Source organism: Cetorhinus maximus, chromosome 22 (genome assembly GCF_964194155.1).
Source record: "Cetorhinus maximus chromosome 22, sCetMax3.hap1.1, whole genome shotgun sequence".
NCBI lineage: Eukaryota > Metazoa > Chordata > Chondrichthyes > Lamniformes > Cetorhinidae > Cetorhinus > Cetorhinus maximus.
This window is the reverse complement of record NC_135900.1, coordinates 33,715,562-33,733,539: the sequence shown is the minus strand read 5'-3', so window position 1 is coordinate 33,733,539 and position 17,978 is coordinate 33,715,562. Positions and strand designations below refer to the sequence as shown.

Below are 17,978 nucleotides of genomic sequence, written 5' to 3'. Positions count from 1 at the left end.
CAGCTCAGAAGTGACGGAAGGTATTAATTTCTCTAAGATTCTTGGAGCATGAGTAAGACCTTGACCTTGATTTAACTCTGGCTCGATATTACACAAATAGAAAATGGGGCATAGTTAAAATTCACCTGCAGTAAACAGAACTTACTAGCTCCTGGGCCTCATTAGAATCTTGTAGGTGGTTTTCTGACTTGATTGGGCAACACACTGGAAATCTGCCCAGTCCTGGAATGCCATTTATGACAAGTCAACGAATCAGAAGTTTATTTAAAGCTGGATTAAAATAAGGTAGTATGGTCTCCTACAAGATTTCAATTTAGTCATGAGTCATTAGCCACACCATATTCTCTGAAATCCCGCTGGAAGCCCTCCTAAGGCCCAGGACAAGGAAGAAGTTTTCTTCTGAACAAGTAGGAGGAAGATCCTAAATCATCAAGTTCATATGCATGGAGAGATATTACAGAAATGGTCAGTTCAAGGAGCATCAACCCAGGACCTAAATTTATCACATCGATTGGAGGCTAGATGGGGTTGGTGGGGGAGCAGTGAGGGGCTTTAATGTCTTGTCAAGGGCTAGTTCTTTTTTTCTCCATCTTAAGATCCATCTCAGCATATTGATCCTTTACCAAAGTGTCCAATGGGACCAAGGGTGTGCAAGCACCATGGACAGGTGGCTATTTTGCAGCCAAGGTACAACTTGTGTCCTCCGATTTCATCATAACAAAATAACTTCCCACTGACCCCACAATTGTTATGTTCTTTTATTTAAGGTCAATATACCAATCGTACGACAAGGATTGGTAAAACAATAATGTGGATTCTTTATTTGAAGATGCATACAGTGTTAACTGGGAGACCATATACACGTGTTTGACCTCAACCTCTGCTGCTTGTATTCTGAGGTCAGAGTCATGGGACTACTACATCACATCTTGTCTCAGTAGTAGCGATTGACAACAGTTTAAGATACGCACCCTTAAAGGTACATGTACACCATATCATAACAGCAATCACCAGCAAGATAGGTGCTGGAGGGCACCAGTGGGTATGAGCTCCCTAAGGCTACTTTGGCATCATCTCCCAAACCTGTGACCTTCACTACCTGGAAATAAAGGGACAGCAGGTGCATGGGAACACCATAATCTCCATGTGTCCCTCTAAATCATGCATTGACCTGACTGAGACATCTATTACTGTTCCTCATCGTCACTGGGTCAAATCCAGAAACACTCTAACTAATAGCATTGTGGGAACATCTTCACCACATGAACTGCAATAGTTCATGAAGGCCTACCACTACTTTTTAAGGGTAATTAGTGATGGGCAGTAAATGTTGACCTTGCCAGCAATGCCCACATACCAAGAATGAATTTGAGAAAAAACAAAAAAACAAGATTGTGTTCTACACATTTTTGGTACATTTGTGTATATCCATGCTTGGATTACTTGTTCTGAAAGGCCCCTTCTAGTAGTACAGCTAAGCAGGATAAGAGAATTGTGTTGCACACATGTCTGTGTTTCGTGAACTTAATTGTGAACCAAAGCATTTTGTTGGGAACCAATCAACAGACAATGCACATATGGTACTCCTGCCAAATAAATGGTTTTGAGGATTTGAAATGTCAACCATGGCTCAGTTGGTGGCACTCTCACCTCTGAGTCAGGAGGTTTTGGGTTAAAGACCCACTCCAGGGCTTGAGTACTAAAATCAAGGCTGACAAGTGCAGTACAGAGGAAGTGCTGCACTGCTGGAGGTACCATCTTTCGGATGAGACATTAAACCAGGTCTGCCCTCTCAATTGGATGAAAAAGATTCCAATGCACTATTTCAAAGAGCCAGGGGGTTATCCCTATTATCCTAACCAATATTTCTCCCTCAATCAACATTTAAAAAAAGATCATCTGGTCATTATCACATTGTGGTTTACAGCGACATGCTGTGCACAAATTGTCAACCACATTTCCTACATAATAACAGTGACTATACTTCAAAAGTATTTCATTGACTGTGAAGAGCTTAGGGGCATCCTGAGGTTGTAAAAAGCATTATGTAAGTGCAAGTTATTCCGATTTCTTGCTTTCTGTGCTAGATACTACACTTTTATGACTATTCCTTAAGATAATCAAGCAAAAAGCATTTGTTTTTGTATTTTCAGTACAGAAAATACCTTGTGTGACCTGGAAGTGTTTGTTGTTTATCTGTACTATAACCTACTTGCAAAATATATGTTAATGTTTTCTGGATTGACTTTTCAAATATTTAATTGCTCCAGTTGGAATAATCTACTTAGGAAGTGATTAGAATTCACAACCCTGATCCAGAAGAAATAACTCTCTGTTTTCCTAAAAAATTTGATAGGTTGATAAATTGTCGTCTTGCAACCTGACCAAATACATTAAGTTGAAAGGGAAGGTGAAAAGGAAAATAAGACTGGCAGAAAGAGAACATGAAAATAGAATGACAGTTAACATAAAACAGAGCCCAAAACTCTTCTACTGGCATGTAAATTATAAGTGGGTAGCAAGAGGAGGGGTGGGGTCTATTAAGGACAAAGAAGGTGATATACAGTTAGAGGCTCAGGGCAAGGCTAGAATACTTAATGAGTACTTTGTATTGGTATTTACTGAGGAAGAGGATGCTGACAAACAACTGGTAAAAGCAGAGATGGTAGAGGTAATGGACAGGGTGAAAACTGATAAGAAGAATGTGCTGGAAAGGCTGGCTATGCTTAGAGTGGATATGTCACCTGGTCCAAATGGCTTGCATCCCAGGTTGCTAAATGAAGTGTGTTGTGTATTGCACTGAGTAAAACGCACCATGTGGATTCACTGTAAGCAGCCATTATTGAACTAACTTTATTTACGCCTCCCCAGCAGAGAGGGCAATATAACAAAATGCTCAGATCTTGCAATATACTACAAAGTGGGAGTGGAGACAACAGAAGGACCGGCCATAATCTTCCAATCTTCAAAGGATACAGGATAGGTGCCAGAGCATTGGAGAGTGGCAAATGTGACACTCTTGTTCAAGAAAGAGGGTAAGGATATTTCTAGTAACATACAGTCTGGTTTGTTTCACATCAGTGGTGATTAAGATTTTAGAAGCAATAATCAGGGAAAAATCAACTGGTACCTGGAAAGATTTGAGTTAATTAAGGAGAACCAGCATGGATTTGTAAAAGATAGATTATACTTCACCAGTTGAGTTTTTTGATGAAGTTACAGAGAGAGTTGATGAAGGGAAAGTAATGGATGTTGTCTACCTGGATTTTAAGAAAATGTTTGACCAAGTACCACATTAAAGCGTGGTTGAGAAAATTGAGACTCATAGGGCAGAATTTTGCCCTTGGCGGGGGTGCTTGGTGGGGGCAAACCGCTACCCGTGATCAGTACCATACCGCGATTTCACGCTGGCAGGCCAATTACGCGAGCGGCAGCACTGAGCGCCGCCTGTGCCGGGGTGGGGGGGAGATGAAGAGACATGAAAACAACAATTAAAAAAATAAAAATGTAATAAAACACGTCCCTACATGTAACTCTGTCACATGAGCAGGGACATGTTATTAATGCAAAATCAAAGTTTTAATTTTTATTTTTATTTGCTTTTGGAAACCTCAGCCCGTCCGTGGATGAGGTTTCCAAAATAATGCAAAGGCCTCTTGACCTTTTTGCCTGCCCGCCAACCGCCAGGTTAGACGGGCAGTGAAAATTTTAATTTAATTGATAACTCATTGGACTTGACAGGCCTTTTAATTGTCGGTGGGCATGCTGCCGGCTCTGGCGCGTGCCCACCGACCGAACTATCGCGTGACTGCGAGTTGACGTCGACATGGTTGGAGAATCTGCCTCCACCCACAATCAGGTAGTGCCTTCCAGATCCTAAGGTTTTACCTCATGTCATCAATCATCTAATATTAATGATTTGGATATTGGAATGCAGAGTAAAATTCCAAAATTTAGAAAACTTGGGGGTACGGCAGACAATGAGGATGATACTGCAGTCAACTGCAACAGGGTATAAAAAAACCCAGCAGAATGGGCAGACAAGTGGCAGCTGGAATTTAATATAGAGAATGTATGAGATAATGCATTTTGGCAGAGGGGATAGGGAGAGGCAATATAGACTTAATAGCACAGAGGGACCTGGGGGATCATGTCCATAGATCTTTGAAGGTGGCGGGACATACTGAGAGAGTAGTTAGAAAAGCATATGGGACATTGGGCTTCATAAATAGGGGTATTGAGTACAAAGCAGGGAAGTCATGTTGAATCTTAATAAAACTCTGTTTAGGCCATGACTAGGGTATTACATCCAGTTCTGGCCACCACACTTTAGGAAGGATGCAAGGGTCCTCGAGAGAAAGCAGAAGACATTTACCAGAATCGTTCCAGGGATGGGGGATTTTAGCTAAATGGTTGGGATGGAGAAGTTGGGGTTGTTCTCTTTGGAGCAATGAAGATTGAGGGGATATTTGGTAGCAGCATTTATGATTATGACAGGTTTAGATAAGGTAGACAAAGAAATGCTGCTCCGAATAGTTGATAGTTCAAGGTCTTGGGGGCACAAATCTAAGGTTTTTGGAAAGATGCATATGAAGAAGAACTTTTTTATGCAGAGAGTGGTATTGCCCTGGAACTTTCTGTCTATGAGGGTGGTGGAAGTAGAAATAGTGAATAATGTCAAAAGGAAATTGGATGGGCTCTTGAGGGAAATAAACTTGCAGGGTTACAGGGATGGAGCTGGGGAATGGGACTGATGGAACTGTTTGTTTTGCCCTACAGAGACCCAACATGGATTTGGTATGCCGAATGGCCTTCTGTGCTTTAATGACTCAATGGGCTGATTTTCACAGAGTCAGGAAGACTCCTTAGACCTTCAAAATGGCTGTCAGGACCAGGAGGTGGAAGTCCCACCGCCAATTCTGACAGATCCAGTTTTTGTCGGTTAGGGGAAAGAGGGAGGGACATGAAACACACAGGTGGGAAACTTAGAGCTGAGTTCAAAGAGACCCTATTTTTGCTGCTCCAAGGGCCTTAACTGGTAGTGTGGGAGTCATGAATTGATGGTGTAAACGTAAACACTCTTGAAAGCCACATAAAGTCTGTTTAAGTGTCATGATCTGAAGTTTTTTTTTAAATACCCTGCTCTTTAATCATGAAAAAAACATGCTTAAGACATCAGTGAGAGTTAAAAATAAAACCGCTACTGAATTATTTTGATTGACAGGTCTTCTGGTGTAGGTTTGAAAAAAATTGCCATCTTTTTGTGCATTTTCAGCAGAGGTCTTTGTTGATATTTTCCAAGGTCTATTATTACATGATTATGAATGCTTGGTTGAGTGTCAACGAGGGTTCTAATTTCACAGTTTGATTGTCAGTTTAAAGAGGCTATTAAAGGATTGGCTTTCTTTGATGTGGCTTTTTTTATTCATGGGATGTGAATGTCGCTGGCTAGGCCAGCATTTATTGTCCACCCCTAATTTTCCTTGAGAAGGTGGCAATGAACTGCCTTCCTGAACTGCTGCAGTCGCTGTGGCATAGGTTTTTAGGGAAGGAGTTCCAGTGTTTTGAACCAGCAACAGAGAAGGAACAGTGATATATTTCCAAGTCAGGATGGTGAGTGACTTGAAAGGGAACTTGCAATGGTGGTGTTCCCATGTATTTCTGCCCTTGTCCTTCTACATGGTAGGAGTCGTGGGTTTGGAAGGTGCTGCCTAAAGAGCTTTGGTGAGTTCCTGCAGTGCATCTTGTAGATGGTACACACTGCTGCCACTGTTCATCAGTGGTGGAGGAAGTGAATGTGGATGGGGTGCCAATCCACCGGGCTGCTTTGCCTTGGATTGTGTCAAGCCTCTAGAGTGCTGTTGGAGCTGCACTCATCCAGGCAAGTGGAGAGTGTTCCATCACACTCCTGACTTGTGCCTTGCAGATGGTGTACAGGCTTCAGGGAGTCAGGAGGTGAGTTACTCGCCACATGATTCCTAGCCTCTGACCTGCTCTTCTAGCCACAGTACTTATATGGCTAGTCCATTTCAGTTTCTAGTCATTGGTAACCCCAGCATGTCGATAGTGGGGGATTCAGTGATTATAATGCCATTGAATATCAAGGTGTGATGGTTATATTCTCTCTTGTTGGAGATGGTCATTGCCTGGCACCTATGTGGCACAATTGCCACTTGTCAGCCCAAGCTTGGATATTGTCCAGGTCTTGCTGCATTTGGACAGGGACTGCTTCAGTATCTGAGGAGTCGTGAATGGTGATGAACATTGTGCAATCATCAGCGAACATCCCCACTTCTGACCTTATGATGGAAGGACGGTCATTGGTAAAGCAGCTAAAGCTTGTTGGGCATAGGACACTACCCTGAGGAACTCCTGCAGTGATCTCCTGAAACTGAGATGATTGACGTCCACCAACCCCAACCATCTTCCTTTGTGCTAGGTATGATTCCAACCAGCAGAGAGTTTTCCTCCTGACTCCATTTCCCATTGAGTCCAGTTTTGCTAGGGCTCCTTGATGCCACACTCGGTCAAATGTTACCTTGATGTCAAGGGCAGTTACTCTCACCTCACCTCTGGAGTTCAGTTCTTTTGCCCATGTTTGAACCAAGGCTGTAATGAGGTCAGAAGCTGAATGACCCTGGAAGAACCCAAACTGAGCATCGGTGAGCAAGTTATTGCTAAGTAGATGCCGCTTGATAGCTTCATGACCCCTTCCAACACTTTACTGATGATGGAGAGTAGACTGATGGAGCGATAATTGGCCAGGTTGGATTTGTCCTGCTTTTCGTGTACGGGACAGACCTGGGCAATTTTCCACATTACTGGGTAGATACAGATGTTGTAGATGTACTGGAACAGCTTGGCTAGGGGCGTGGCAAGTTCTGAAGCGCAGGTCTTTAGTACAATTGCTGAAATATTGTCCAGGGTTTGCAGAATCAAGTGCATTCAGCCATTTCTTGATATCGTGGAACAAATCGAATTGGCTGAAGACTAGCATCTGTGATACTGGGGACCTCCATAGGAGTCCGAGATGGATCATCCACTCTGCATTTCTGGCTGAACATTGTTGCGAATGCTCCGGTCTTATCTTTTGCACTGATGTGCTGGGCTCCTCCATCATTGAGGGTGGAGATATTTTTGGAGTCTGAACATAATTTGTTTGTTTTTATAAGAAATTACCACTTGAAGAGATTTAAAAGCTTTGAATAAATTTCATGAATGGGAGTTTTTTTTCAAGTGTGGATGAGTGACAGTTATATTAGTTTCTTAGCAGTTTATTTTCTTTTCATCTCCACATGGCTCCTGAGAACTGCCCATGGTAGATACTCCTGTTCCTGACAGGGTGAGTGGTTATGGAGGTGGCATGAGGGGGCATGGTGGTGGGTGTGGGCATGAGTTGGCATACAACTGGTATGGGGTGGGTGGCAGCATGACTTAGCATGGAAGTGGCATGGGGTATCTGGGGGCATGGGGGTGGTAAGGAGCATGCATTGGCCTGGGAGCCTGGATGGAGGAACATGGGGTAAGTGCTTGAAGGCCTAACAGCTTCTAAATCAACTGGAACAAAGTCCCAGAGAAGCAGCAGACACTGCTAACCAGCCCAATTCGGCACTTGCTCTCTATGCGGTCACCTGAGATTTGTTTCTGGGGTTGGTGGGCCCAACTCAATTCAGCCCCTGCCTCTATGGAGTGAAAATTGGGTCTAATGGAGCCCTTTAAACCAAGGCGCTTCTGCCAAGCTGGGAAATTTGCTAACTTAAGCTACCCACCTTGGTAGTGAAAATCCAGCCCTATGACCCTATAACCATAACATTAATGACCCTTGTAAGCAACTTGAGGGGAGGAGACGTGACCTCAGAGGGTTTTCATTTTCCTTACTTAAAATCTGTCAATCTTCCTTTAGAAAATGTACTATATTCTTTTATGTACTCTTGCTGGACAAACTAATGCACACAACAACCAGGAGAACATCTGAACCAAGAAAGTCTGGCTTCCAGACTAGATTCCAACCAAATGGAGGAGGAAACCTTGAGGCAGGGAACAGCAGAGATGAAGGGGAGTCCAATTCCAGCACTGTGTTTGGCCATTGTGTTTTACCCTTTATCTTTCATCATATAATCAGACATAACTAGAGTCATAGAGGGTTATAGCGACAAAGGGTTGGATTTTTACTGCCAAGGTGGTTCAGTCAAGGGCATGTGAGGAGACAGGCGACTAGGCCAGAGTGAGCCGGAGACCGAGTGAGTGGCAAATTTGGCTCTCGTGGTATGTTCTGGAAAGTCCTTTTCAGGTTTAACTATAGACAAAGAATTAAGATCTGACATAAGTAAGTTAGGCTAACTTGTTAAGTAGAGAACTGCCTAGATCGGCAGTTATCTGTCAATCACCTGAAAGCAGTTGGTTCAAGTGGTGGTAATTACAGTAGCAGGAAGCAAGATTAGCTTGTGACTCATCAGAGGGTCTAGAAAAGAGACAGGCTTTTCAAACCGCATGGTCAGTAAGGGGCGTGCAAGGTGACAGGCAACTGCACAGGAGTGAGACAGACTGAGTGAGTAGCAAATAGGCCTGGTATACATAGAATAATTTCTATGTCAGGAACAGGAGCACCTGAGCATAAACAGACCTGGGTGTAAACCTCACCATTGGAGCTGAGTTTGAAAAAAAAAATTGAAGTGACACCACAGAAAAACCGTTGGTTGGTAAGAAACTGCTGTTATGGAGTGTCTTTAAATAGCTGTAAATCAGAAAAGTGTATTATTTTTAAAGAAGTAGCTACTTGAATTTAAGTAAGAAACACTAGGAATATGGGGAAGCCAGGGCCAGTAATGTAAAGTAACATAAGTAAACCAAAATAAAGTAAAGTTAATATAAGGGCAGTAAAGACAAGACATGGCAGGGCAGCTTGGTTGTGTGGAAGTGTGTCCTGTAATATGTGGGAAGTTTTGGGCACTACTGGCGACTTAGATGACCACATGTGCAGGAAGTGCTGCCAGCTGCAGAAAACTGAACTCCAGGTTTTGGAGCATGAGCAGCGGCTGGAGTCACTGTGGTACATGGACAGCACGTTCAGAGAGGTGGTCACACACTGTAGGTTATGGAGGTAGAAAGGGAATAGGTGACAGCCAGGCATTCCGAGTGAACCAGGTAGGTAATGCAGGAGTCCCCTGGTGTCCCGCTCGCTGATCAGTTTTCCGTTTTGGATACCGGTGAGGGTATTGGTTCCTTAGAGGAGTGCAATTAGAGCCAAATTTATGGCACCATGAGCGGCTCAGTTGTATAGGAGGGGAGGAAGAAGAAAGGAAGAGCAATACTGATAGGGGATTCATTAGTTAGGGGAACAGACAGGCGTTTCTACAGGCATAGACATGGTATGTTGGGATGGTATGTTGTCTCCATGGTGCAGGACATTCTTCTGGGGGAGCATGAACAGCCAGAGGTTGTGGTCCATGTTGGTACCAATTACTTAGGTAGGAAGGGGGATGTGGTGCAGACAGAATTTGGGAGTTAGGCAGAAAATTAGGAAGCAGGACCTCAAAAGTAGTAATTTCCAGATTATCCCCAGTGCCATGTGCAGGTGAGTACAGAAATAGAAGGATAAGGCTGGAAAGGTGGTGCAGGAGGGGGGACTTTCGATTCCTGGGACGGTGGGACTGGCTCTGGGAGAGGTGGCACCTGTACAAACGGGACAGGTTGCACCTGAACAGAGCCGGGACTGAGTTCCTTGCGGGGCGTTTTGCTAGTGCTGTTCAGGCAGCTTTGAACTAACTTGGCAGGGGTGTGGGAAACAGGAGAGAATATTATAGAGTAATATTAAGGTACACAAAAAGTGGGAGAGACAGGTAGCACTAGAATAGAGAATAGTAAATTAATAGGCGGGGTCAGAGTAAGGGAGAAAGAAATAACGTCTAAATCAAGGTTACACTGCATGGAGTATAGTAAATAAGATAGATGAGTTACAGGCGCAAATTGCCAAGCAGAATTATGATGATGCTGATAACAGAGGCCTGGCTCAAGGAAGGACTGGGTGTTAAATATTCCTGGGTACAAGGTTCAGGAAAGATAGGGCAGGAAGAAAAGGAGGAGAAGTGGCTGCATTAGTTAAAGAGAGCATTGCAGTCTGGAGAAAGAGGATGTTCCAGAGGGTTCAAAGACAGAATCAATTTGGCTAGAGCTAAGGAACATAAAGCGTGCGGTTACATTGCTTGATGTAGTCCATAGTCCAGCACCTAGTGGGAAGGATGTAGAGGAACAAATCTGCAGGGAAATTACAGAGAGGCACAACATTATAGAGTATTTACCCAAATATGGACGGGGATAGTGATCGTGTAAAGGGCAGCGAGGGGCAAGAATTCCTAGAATGTGTTCAAAATTTTCTACAGCAGTATGTGTCCAATCCAACAAAAAAAGAGGAACTGCTAGACCTGGTTCTTGGAAATGAGGTGGGCCAAGTAGATCAAGTGTCAATGGGGGAACATTTAGGAGATAGTAATCATTGTATATAAAGTTTAGGATGACAGTAGAAAAGGACAATGGGCAATCCAGAATAAGAATAATTATCTGAGGGAAAGTGACTTCAATGGGGCAAGAACAAAGCTGGGCTGACTAGACTGGAACCAAAGGTTGGCAGAAAAACTGTAGCTGAACAATGGGCTTCCTTCAAAAAAGAAATGGTTTGAGCACAGTCAAAGTATATTCCCTCAATAGGGAAAGGTAAGGCAAACTAATCCAGAGCTCCCTGGATGAAAAAGGAGATAGAAATTAAGATAAAGAAGGAAATGTGTGCTTCTGTCAGGTGTCAGGTAGAAAATACAATTGAGAACCAAACTGAATACAGAAGGTTCAGAGGAGAGGTGAAGAAGCAAATGAGAGAAGCGAAGAAAGATTATGAGAAAAAACTGACAGCTAACATAAATGGGAATCCCAAAGTCTTCTATAGGCACATAATTAGTAAAAAGGTGGTAAAAGGAGCAGTAGGCCTGATTAGGGTTCAAAATGGGAATTTACACATGGAGGCATGGGACATAGCTGAGGTGTTAAATGAATACTTTGCATCTGTTTTTACCATGCCCAGGCCATGGTGACAGAGGTTGAAACTCTGGAACTAGAAGGGTTCAAAAGAAGGAGGTATTGGATAAACTGTCAACACTTAAAGTTGACAAGGCACTGGGGCCGGATGAGATGCATTCAAGGATATTGAAAGAAATGAGGGTGGAAATTGCAGGAGCACTGGCCATAATCTTTCAGTCTTCCCTAGACTAAGGGGAGGTACCAGAGGACTGGAGAATTGCAAACATTACGCCCTGTTCAAAAAAAAGGTGGTAAGGATAAGCCCAGCAATTCCAGGCCAGTCAGTTCAACTTCAGTGGTGGGGAATCTTCTGGAAACAATTACTTGGGAGAGAATTAATAGTTACTTGGAAAGATGTGAGTTGACTAAAAAGAGCCAGCATGGATTTCTTAAGGGAAAATTGTGTTTGGCTCACTTGCTGGAGTTTTTTGAAGAGGTAACAGAGAACGTTGACGAGGGCAGTGTAGAACTTCAAAAGGACATAGAAAGTTGGTGAAGTGAGCAGATAGGTGGCAGATGAAGCTCAATGCAGAAAAGTCTGAGGTGATTCATTATAGTAGGAAGAACATGGAGAGACAATATTAAATAAGGGGTACAACTCTAAAGGGCGTGCAGGAGCAGAGGGACTTGGTGTATATGTGCATAAGTCATTAAAGGTGGCAGGACAGGTGGAGAGAGTTAATAAAGGCTATAGTACCCTAGGCTGTATTAATAGGGGCGTAGAATACAAGAGCAAGGAGGTTATGCTGAACTTGTATAGGACACATGTTGGACCTCAGCTGGAGTATTATGTACAGTTCTGGGTGCCACATTTTAGGAAGGATGTGAACACACTGGGGAGAGTGCAGTAGAGGTTTACAAAAAATGGTTCCAGGGATGAGAAACTTCAGTTATGAAGATAGATTGGAGAAATTGGAACTGTTCTCCTTGGAGAGGAGAAGGCTGAGAGGAGATTTGATGGAGGTGTTCAAAATCATGACAGGGCTGGACAGAGTAGATGGGGAGAAACTGTTCCCACTCATAAAAGGACCAAGAATGAGAGGGCACAGATTTAAAGTAATTTGCAAAAGAAGCAAATGCTTTTTCTTTTTCACACAGCAAGTGGTTCGGGCCTGGAATGCACTGCCTGGAAGTGTGGTGAAGGCAGGTTCAATCGAGGCATTCAAGAGGACATTAGATGATTATTATTTAAATAGAAACAATGTGCAAGGGAAAGGCAGGAGAATAGCGCTGTGTCATAAAGCTCATTCGGAGAGCCGGTGCAGGCACAATGGGCTGAATGGTCTCCTTTTGCACTGTAACAATTCTGAGATTCTGCGAAACTAGCATGGCGGCTTGGTGCTGCATTGCACTGTCACTCATCAGCCCATCAGCTCCTTCCCATGACTTGTTAATACTTGTCCCTCTCCCCTTTTATCAAGTCTACCACATGACTTGAGTCTTGCAAGGATATCACGTTCACATAGATACACTGTCATTTTCTCCATTCTTCCCTAACACTAGCACAGAAATTAACACCATTGTTGAAATTACTCAGCACTTTTGGGCAAGGGCTGGCAGTAGTGGAAAGAACACAGCAGAGACGGTTGGCTTGAGGTAAGGTTGGGGTCTGAGCTCTGAAACATTGTTGACCACAGCATCTCAGTGTCCATCTGAGCTTTAGCAATTTTCCACCTTCTATGCTGAGTATGCAGGTTTTAGCAGCCCAGTGTTCACCCAGAGGATTGTTGGTGTGCAGCAACAAGTGCTCAAAGCATTGGAATGCCTACCTAACACCTGCTACACTTTGAATATATGGAGGTCAAGGAGCCTACCTTCCACTTTATGGAGGAGTCCACTACCTGCCTCTGGCATTCTGGCACAAGACATAGTGCTCTGGAGTCTGCAGTCACCTCCATAGCTGTGGCAGCTGGGCCCCCTCTTTAAGAGCCTGTGTCACTTGTACTGGCATCTTTCATCAAAGCTAAACTGTTGCTTTGGGGTTGCAGGTTCTGCCATCTGCCATCCGTCTGCCTTCAAAAAGTTGGGGGAATGCTTTGGTAGGGACTTCAATCATACCACAGACCTCCAACCGTCTGCTTCCCCACAGATGAATAGGAGTGCTGATCTGTCGCCCCATAGTAGTGGCAATGGTGCTTTGGGTGAGGCTCATTCTGCCATCTGCTTCAATGACAGCACTTCTCCTGAGCCATTCCCCCAAACTAATGCTGGCCAGATTGCTTCGGCAGATACTGCAGCCGGGCCTTCTGAGATCAGAGATCCTATAGATTACTGACCACAGGCATATCAAGAGCTTTCCTCTGAGCATTAGTATTACCTCATAGGAGTAGCAGAATATGAGAAAAGAGATGTAAAAAAAAAACACTATGGGCTGAACCCTAACTATTATATTTCTTGGCATTTATGAACAAGATTAAAGTGCACGACTTATTCATGTGATGATGTTGTTTGCAGTGTTTCTATGTAGCTATATACTCAGCAAAGCCAAGTGACATATATATGAATGATGATCATTGGATGGAAGATCCTTTTGAAGAGTACAAGGACTGTTTCAGAACCAATTACCTACCAATTACATATAAACTATCTGCAAGTTATTGTATTTCTGTTGGTTATGATGGGAATCTGAGTGCTACCACTATTATTTTTGTTAATGCTGCAATTTTAGTGAGTTACTATGAGCTAGTGGTGGAATCAAAGTTCCTCCCCCTCTGGTTGCCCCACCTCTGTTTCCCTCCTCTGCCCTTAACTTGCCTAATTACTTGCTAATTAAAAACAAATTGCATCCTCCCCAAAGGATGTTTGGAAATGATAATACTCCTTTGGCACATTAGGGGTTAAATATACATTTTTCAGATTGCAATGATAGAGTTTTGCTGTCCATTGTGTTCCAATTGGCAGTACTGATCTTGGCCACAAAAATTGGGGTAAAAGGTCCATTTTTTTCCACATTACTGATTAGTACAAACAAAATCGACAAAAATTAAAATTCAGGTTGAGAATCTCTATAGTGTTCCCCTGTTTCTATATGACTACTTAGAAAAACACAACACTGCGGGTGTTGGAAATCTGAAATAAAAATAGCAAATGCTGATAAGATTCAGTAGGTCCGGCAGCATCTGTGGAGAGAGAAACATAGTTGACATTTCAGGTTGATGACCATCATCTGAAAAGTCTTCGACCCGAAATGTTAACTCTGTTTCAGTATTCACAGATACTGCCTGACCCACTGAGAATGCCCATCATTTTCTGTTTTTTTAAAAATTTCTTATTGCTATTTAAATGTGTGCCCTAAATACAGTGACCAGAATTAGTATCAACAGATTGCAGAACTGATGGCAGATTGATTTTTTTTTCTGAACTTAGATCAAATCACAGCTGAAAATACATACTAGCCTCACAACTGCTGTAATAAAAACTGAGATTTAGGTAGTCATATTTTTTCTCTCTGTATGGCCAGCCTTCATTTCTAGACAGCTTCAGTTCAAATAATGGGAAATGTTAACGTGCCTCTCCTTGACTATAATTATCCTGTTTAACATTAACATGAAAAAATCACACCTCAAATGCTTTATAAACAGCTAATTGGGAATGATGGAATACCTAGTGTATTCAGTGAAGGAGAAAGACCTTCATAGCTCATGTATGATCCCATCATTTGTTTATCGTCAAGTCTACCTCACTCAATGAATAGGCTCTGCATGGTGAACAATACAACTAAATGGAGGATATTAAACCCTAGCGTAAAGCCTGGGACCAGAAACAATGAGTAAAGTCTGAGATGGCCCATGGAATTTGATTCCTCGCTGAGAAAAAGATTCCAGCTATTCACAGAGGGATTTTTATTTTTGGTTGTCATTGATAATAAAAGAAAAATACCGAATTGCATCCGGAAATATTGGACTTTAAAAATAAGACCTGAGTTTTTAAAAATGCACACAAGCCGCTAACTGGAATGCTGGAGGGTGACTCCTAAAGAGGTAATGGAACCCCACCCTGTTGCCAGACAAGGTACTTCTAAAGACATTCAGAACCTAATTATGCCCTCTGGTAGAGACAATGGGACATAATGGGAGATGAAAATCACCTCATCAAGAAATCCTGTGAGCAATGCCCAGGCAGATTTATGAATTTGCTTCCCACTTGGAATATGCAAAGAAGGGGTTAAAAGTGAGCTGAAAAGCTGCCCTGCTGTCAGTCCATTGGTGGATGTTCTGAGAGAGAGCAGGTGCTAGAAGCATGACTCAGAAGTAACAGCCACACACAGTACTCCTGCAAATCACCATTTTGCAGGTATCCTGATCTCTGTCCCTCTCTACTGAATTCAACTCTACTGGAGCCTCGAAACCGACGAGATTATTTGTCTACTGGAGTCAACTCTACTGGAATCTCAAATCACAACAGCTGCAACGCTTAATCGCTAACTCCCCACAAGTCAAGGACTGTTCCGCATACCTTATTTTTATCTACATATATATATATATATATTTTCACTTACTTCAAGCTAAATTCTTACTTTTAACCTGTATGACTGTATATGCATGTGTTTTATCCTTTCTTGCCTTTAGTAGTTAATAAACTTACTCATCTTTAAATCAAATTAGATCAAATTGGCTCCTTCAAAACCAAAAAAATTGGGTCTGGGAAAAGGGTATTCGTGAAAGGGATCCTTTTTAGATTAAATCTTGTTGCGACCAACAGAAGGGTGGTGGGGGGGTGCTGAATAAAGATACGGAACCAGTTCATTCCCCCCTCACCTGGGGCATAACAATTTGGGGGTGTCTCCAAGCCAGATGGTGACAAATTGAGGGGTCTCGCCTGGATCAACAACTTCAGGGAACCTCGCCTGGGGGTGGGCAGTAACATGGTTAAAACATTTTCAAATGCTCATGCCTCTTTAAAATTGGAAAACTGAATAGATTTGGCGATTTGGTAATTAGCAAACAGCTATTCTGAAAATACACCCCTGCATGCTTATCAAACTTAGAATGAAATAAATTTCAAACAAGAAATGCATTATTGACAAAGTAGTATACATTTTAGCTTGTTATTAAAAGGATGCAGAAACACCATAAATAGTGCATGCTATCACCAATTCCTGTGACTTTATGTGCCAACCCTGGTTGAAGGTATTCCTGGCAGTTTAATCAAGTGATTTTTAATCACTTGTCAAGGCCAGCTGGCACAGACTGGCCTGAACCAAACTGAGAGATCACATAAAGGGTGACAGGTTCATTATTTAGGGCACATCTCACAGGGCACATCATCCTAAACTTAGCTCAGCACCCACATTGCCTAACCATTCACTGGCTTGGATTCAGTAAAGGAGAGTTTTCATAGAATAATAGAAATACAGCGCAGGAAGAGACCATTCAGCCCCATTGCTTGTGCTGGCATTTTCTCCTATAATCTCATTTTCCCCTGACGCTTTTATATTCATTCTTCTCAAATTCTTATCCCACTCATTCCCTTTTAAATTATATTCTAGTCTCTTCCTCATTAGGCATTCAGGGTGAGGCAGTGATGGAACCTCTGTTCAAAGCTTCCTTTTCCCTTCTGTTCCTTATTCCAGTGAGAATTGTGAGGCTTTGCCTCTTGTACTTCCACCGTTAGGCAAATGGGGAACGTTTCACTGTTGACACAAAATATATTCCCCCTGTTTCACTCATCCTTCTACTGGCTACTCCTCTCGACACTTGCATCCACCACTTTGTCACTGCCTTTGCTACTGCTTCTGGTTCTGCATGACAGCTGGCCGACTTTGGACAGATCAAAACTTTGGGACTCAGAGGCCACCCATCAACACCAAGGACTGACAATCTTAGAAACTAGTAGATCATATTAAATAGGACATCCCATCAGCTGTTCATAATAGGCAGACTACTGACCATACTCACCCCACACATGCTTGCAAAACTTAGAAAATAATGTCTAATATTGCATGTGATTCCACGATTGCGCAGTACTCGCTGAACAATCCCGAGTGTGCAGAATTACACGAACAATCAATTTAAGATTATCAGCTGGGCTGACAGTGTAGCTCACCTATGCTTGCTAGAAGCTACATATATTTATATGCAGGGACCTGTCCTCTGCAGGCAAAAGGAATAAGTCCAGACATTGCACCTTTTTTGAATAAACAAAGCATGGGAGAACATTAGCTCCCTGGTGCATTCACCGTGGCAATGTCTCAACTAATCAGAACCAACTTGCCAGCCAATCAGCACCCCTTTTCTCATGTGGTACAAATTGTTGTTCCCTTTGAAATTTGGCATTCTTTTGTCTGTCCTGATATGTACAAAACAAAACACTCTGACAGCATGTTGGCTTTTTTCAGCAATATTCAAGTTCTGTACTACCAAGCAACTATTTAATACGCATGCTTGGAACAGGATGGAACTTTTATTCCACCTTGGAATAAAACATAAGACATGGAAATCTTAGTTATTCCAATTGATATAAAACATTAAAAAGTATTATATTTCTGGTATTGATATCCCACAGTTTGAGCAATGTAAATGTTATTGCAAAAATATAATAAAACTGTTGTGATGTTCATGCTTAATCTGGCATTATTTTGCTTACACAAAAGACTTGCATTTATGTAACAGTCTTAATAGAGGTAAGCATAATTAGTCCAGATTGTCACAAAGCTAAAGCAGAAGATAATCAGGAGCAGTAACCAGAAGTTTGCTCAAAGTGGTGAGCTTTACATAAGGTCTTATAAAAGGTGGAGGAGCAGATTGGTTTGAGGAGGAATTTCCAAGTATGGGGCCAAAGCGCCTTAAGGCATAGCTGCTAATGGTGGTGTGGAAGGAGGAGGGAAGATGAAATGTCAGAGTCAAGGAACAGAGACTGGGGGAGAAGGTGGTAATGTTGGAGGAGGTTTTTTGTTTTTATTTATCACTGGA

At 42.5% G+C, this 17,978-nt stretch overlaps 1 protein-coding gene across 15 annotated transcripts in view; it reads left to right on the top strand.

Moving 5' to 3' along the window:
* The window catches only part of foxp2 (forkhead box P2), an 893,115-nt gene that overhangs the window by 747,813 nt on the left and 127,324 nt on the right, over nucleotides 1-17,978 (top strand). The window contains exon 1 of one of the 15 annotated variants that reach the window (XM_078568077.1): nucleotides 2,921-3,035. The exons of the other annotated variants lie outside the window; for them this stretch is intronic. The gene's annotated coding sequence lies outside the window, so the exon portion shown is untranslated. Of the gene's footprint in view, nucleotides 1-2,920; nucleotides 3,036-17,978 lie in introns of those variants that run through there. 15 annotated transcript variants of the gene reach the window in all.